Below are 5,347 nucleotides of genomic sequence, written 5' to 3' on the forward strand. Positions count from 1 at the left end.
AAAAGCTAAAACCTAGTATTGTTTTGAAGGTAAAAATACTTTCAGATGACCATAAGTTTAGTTTCATAATCAATAATTATGTGTGCTAAATTTATTCCTTACTTAAAACATGTGTACTATGCTAACCGTAGTATATATAAGAATATCAAATGAAATGACACAGTTTCAGAGACTTTACTGGTCTCAGACAGATATGATTTTATGCATATAGACTGAAGTGGTGATTGAAAATTTGTGCCAACGATGGGAATCGAACCCAGGTCTCCTCCTCACTAGGAAGGTGCACTAACCACTAAGCCACCTTGGCGCAGTAGTTTACATGTGGTTCGAGGAGGGAGGTGTAGCGTGTAATCAGTGCAGCTGTCTTCTGTTGTGACAAATTATGGCTCTGGCTCTGAGCACTATGGGACTCAACTGCTGAGGTCATTAGTCCCCTAGAACTTAGAACTAGTTAAACCTAACTAACCTAAGGACATCACAAACATCCATGCCCGAGGCAGGATTCGAACCTGCGACCGTAGCGGTCTTGCGGTTCCAGACTGCAGCGCCTTTAACCGCACGGCCACTTCGGCCGGCGTGACAAATTAGCTTAGTGGCTAGCGCACCTGCCTCGTGAGCAGATCTGGGTTCGATTCCCGCCCTTGGTACAAATTTTCACTCGCCGCTGCAGTCTGTATACATAAAAAAGAATATCATGTGAAGTCAATACAAGTGATCGAAATTTTCGATTAGCTATTACTGAGTGGCTTGAAGATTGTCTCTTTAATCAGGAAGAAAGAGAGATTCAGACATGATAATGGACTCGCGTCTTCTAGCCTCTCAAGCGAAACAAGAAGTGAAGATTTAGATGACTAACATAAGTACTGATTTCCTTATCGATCATGATGGAATTCAATAGGTTAAATCACTGACACATCACGAAAATTCCTCCTGGTCCAATAAGAGGTAATGTTATAAACGAAAACAAAAATTTTACTACAAATGAAGCCTTCCACCCCCAAAATAGTTTTATTATCATCATTTTGGTTTGAAAGACAATACGACAATTTTACGTATGTGGCCAAATTTTCTCTGCACCGGAACACCACTATAGATGACGTATAAGCAAGTGAGAAAACGTTTTGTTTCAGAACGAATGCAGCTCATGAACTGATTATCTTGACAAGAAGGCACATACATGCAGTTGAGGGGTACAGTCAGGAATATGGTATTTTGCCCTATGTATTATATACAGTAGCAGTAAATGTCTTAGGCTTATATTCACGTTTATTGAAGCAGATATGGTAAAAGGAAAACTTCCTCCAAGGACAGGAGAATGAACAACTCACACCTCTAAAAGTTACGACACAGATACTAAGGTAAGGGTCACAGTGAAACATCCCCTTAGAGAAATTTATAAATAACAGTGCTGGAAAACCTCTTACGTTATTTGATTTTCAAACAGCTGTGCAAAACTGAACGTACTCAGGCATTTCTCTCTTTATTTATTCTGATCAACACTAAACTGACACACGATATTTTTAGCGCAACGCAATCTGATTTTTAAAAATCCCTACAAATGAATGGCCCTGACTAACAGTAACCTACACCTTTCATGAATCACATACCTCACAAAAATTTTCGTTGCTCGAACTACTGCAATACAGCGAGCGCCAATACTGCTAGCTAAATAAAAGATTCTAACTACTGAAGGCACTAACTACTGATAGGCATAGTTAACAAACGAAAGATTTTGATGGAGAACAAACAATGTATTTACCTTAATAGTGTTCAAAAGTCATAATATATCAGTTCATGACATCCAGTCTTACAAATTTCCTGGACACACGTCCAGATCGTCCGCTCTCTAAATTCTGCCATCTCTCTCCCCACATCCACCACTGCTGGCGGCTCACCACCAACTGCGCAACGCTACGCGCTGTTCACATCCAACTGCTCAACACTACAATAGCAAATATTCCAACAATACAACCCAGCCACAGACTGCACACAGCACAGTCAGTGATTTTCATGCAGAGCGCTACATGGCGTTACCAACATAAAAACCTAAACAGCCTACTTACAATTGTACCATAATATATACTTTCTTATACGTTATTTGTCTTCAAACCCCTCAAAATTTGATAATACTAATTTGAAAACCATCATTGCGTCTCTGCTTTACTCGCGCATTTTTGTGATTCCAGCCACTCATTGATCCAGGGGTTAATTCGTCCGCAAGAATGGCTGCCCCAGTCATGACGATACACTGTCAACAGAAACATCAATCGGTGCCTTCGGGAAAGTCAAAAAACACTGACAAGTCAAAACATTATGACCACTGCACGCCGCCATGTTGGATGCCTCCCGGTGGAGTTGCGGGCACATAAGGCGGACACGAACGGTGGATCAACCTACCGGAGATGTAGTAGTAGTAGTAGTAGTAGTAGTAGTAGTAGTAGTAGCTTTATTCATACCTAGATCTCATTTACAAGGATATAGGGCATGTCAAAGTATTTACAAGTTTAAACCAATTTAAAATAAGCTAATTCGTATACACATATACTTACAGAATTCTAGTTAGAGACAATCATTAAATTTACTCCTCGTATACAATACTTCTTTTTAACAAAAAACTTATTAAATAATGTAATGCCGCACTGTTCACTCATATCTCACTATTAGTCACTGCAGACGCTATACACACATTGTTTCATTACACTTCACTCACTAAACACACAAACACACACACACACACACACACACACACACTGGTGATGTCTGGGCCATTTTCTGTACCGCAACTTCCCATACGCTATCCTGAAAAACTGAGACAGCATCCCTCCATAATGAGTGAGATGTTGAGCTCAGAAAGAGGGAGAGGTGTTAGTATTGTGCTATGCATAGCTTGGGGGTAAGTATTTCTAGAAAGGAAAGAAGAAGGGAAAAAAAAACATAACCTGAAGGTTATATGCTGAATGTTGGATGTTTTATACACATTATTATTATTATTATTATTATTAATTATTTGTATAATATTTTCTATCAAACCCATGGATAAACTCCAGTGGAAGACTTTGCAGAAGAGACCCCCAGTAGCTCGCTACGGGCTTTTGTTGAAGTTTCGAGAACATACCTTCACCGAGGAGTCAAGCAGTATATTGCTCCCTCCTACGTATACCTCGCGAAGAGACCATGAGGATAAAATCAGAGAGATTAGAGCCCACACAGAGACATACCGACAATCTTTCTTTCCACGAACAATACGAGACTAGAATAGAAGGGAGAAACGATAGAAGTACTCAAAGTACCCTCCGCCACACATCGTCAGGTGGCTTGCGGAGTATGGATGTAGATGTAGATACTCTGTTTTATCTAAGTAATCCTTCAATGTATAAAATGTATTGCATAACAGGTACCTGTTAGCTGCCTTTCAAATTAGTGTATTTTTGTAATTTCTTTAATCTCTTTTGGTAATTTATTGTAGAGTTTTATTCCTTGGTAGAAAATGCTGTTTTGAGTTGTTTATTTTTTTCTTGGTAAATGTAAGTTGAATCTATCTCTTGTTGCATAGTCACGTACAGAGCTGTTTCTGCAGCAATTACCAATGTTATTTTTGATGTGTACAACTGACTGGTAAAAGTATCCACATGGAGCAGTTAAAATCCCAAGTGTTTTGAACAGATCTTTACAATGAGATCAACTAGTAATAAAATGGTTCAAATGGCTCTGAGCACTATGGGACAACTTCTGAGGTCATCAGTCCCCTAGAACTTCCCCAGAACTACTTAAACCTAACTAACCTAAGGACATCACACACATCCATGCCCGAGGCAGGATTCGAACCTGCGACCGTAGCGGTCGAGCGGTTCCAGACTGTAGCGCCTAGAACCGCTCGGCCACTCCGGCCGGCAGCTCAAGTAGTATTTTTGGTTATTATTCTTATGGCTCTTTCCTGGAGTTTGAAAATTGTGTTCATCTTTTATGAGTTTGTTCCCCCCCCCCCCCCCCAAAAAAAAAAAGAATGCCATAGCTAAGAACTGAGTGTACATATGAGTAATATGTAACTAAAACACACTGCATGTTACACACTGATGATAGGATTCTAAGGGCATAACATGCTGATGTCATTCTGTTTGTAAGTACCTTTGTGTGTTCACTCCACTTCAGCTGAGAATCAATATTCATTCCTAGAAATTTTGTGCGCCGCAAATGGGGAAATCCATTGACGTAAGCGACTTTGACAAAAGATTAATACACTCCTGGAAATTGAAATAAGAACACCGTGAATTCATTGTCCCAGGAAGGGGAAACTTTATTGACACATTCCTGGGGTCAGATACATCACATGATCACACTGACAGAACCACAGGCACATAGACACAGGCAACAGAGCATGCACAATGTCGGCACTAGTACAGTGTATATCCACCTTTCGCAGCAATGCAGGCTGCTATTCTCCCATGGAGACGATCGTAGAGATGCTGGATGTAGTCCTGTGGAACGGCTTGCCATGCCATTTCCACCTGGCGTCTCAGTTGGACCAGCGTTCGTGCTGGACGTGCAGACCGCGTGAGACGACGCTTCATCCAGTCCCAAACATGCTCAATGGGGGACAGATCCGGAGATCTTGCTGGCCAGGGTAGTTGACTTACACCTTCTAGAGCACGTTGGGTGGCACGGGATACATGCGGACCTGCATTGTCCTGTTGGAACAGCAAGTTCCCTTGCCGGTCTAGGAATGGTAGAACGATGGGTTCGATGACGGTTTGGATGTACCGTGCACTATTCAGTGTCCCCTCGACGATCACCAGTGGTGTACGGCCAGTGTAGGAGATCGCTCCCCACACCATGATGCCGGGTGTTCGCCATGTGTGACTCGGTCGTATGCAGTCCTGATTGTGGCGCTCACCTGCACGGCGCCAAACACGCATACGACCATCATTGGCACCAAGGCAGAAGCGACTCTCATCGCTGAAGACGACACGTCTCCATTCGTCCCTCCATTCACGCCTGTCGCGACACCACTGGAGGCGGGCTGCACGATGTTGGGGCGTGAGCGGAAGACGGCCTAACGGTGTGCGGGACCGTAGCCCAGCTTCATGGAGACGGTTGCGAATGGTCCTCGCCGATACCCCAGGAGCAACAGTGTCCCTAATTTGCTGGGAAGTGGCGGTGCGGTCCCCTACGGCACTGCGTAGGATCCTACGGTCTTGGCGTGCATCCGTGCGTCGCTGCGGTCCGGTCCCAGGTCGACGGGCACGTGCACCTTCCGCCGACCACTGGCGACAACATCGATGTACTGTGGAGACCTCACGCCCCACGTGTTGAGCAATGCGGCGGTACGTCCACCCGGCCTCCCGCATGC

General features: G+C 43.4%; 1 non-coding gene across 1 annotated transcript; it reads right to left on the reverse strand.

The window, feature by feature from the left end:
* Positions 1 to 235: 235 nt before the first annotated feature.
* Positions 236 to 307, reverse strand: Trnat-agu (transfer RNA threonine (anticodon AGU)). The gene has a single exon. It is a non-coding gene; the product is annotated as a tRNA-Thr (tRNA).
* Between the last annotated feature and the right edge of the window lie 5,040 nt (positions 308 to 5,347).

The sequence above is a fragment of the Schistocerca cancellata genome, chromosome 10 (genome assembly GCF_023864275.1).
Source record: "Schistocerca cancellata isolate TAMUIC-IGC-003103 chromosome 10, iqSchCanc2.1, whole genome shotgun sequence".
NCBI lineage: Eukaryota > Metazoa > Arthropoda > Insecta > Orthoptera > Acrididae > Schistocerca > Schistocerca cancellata.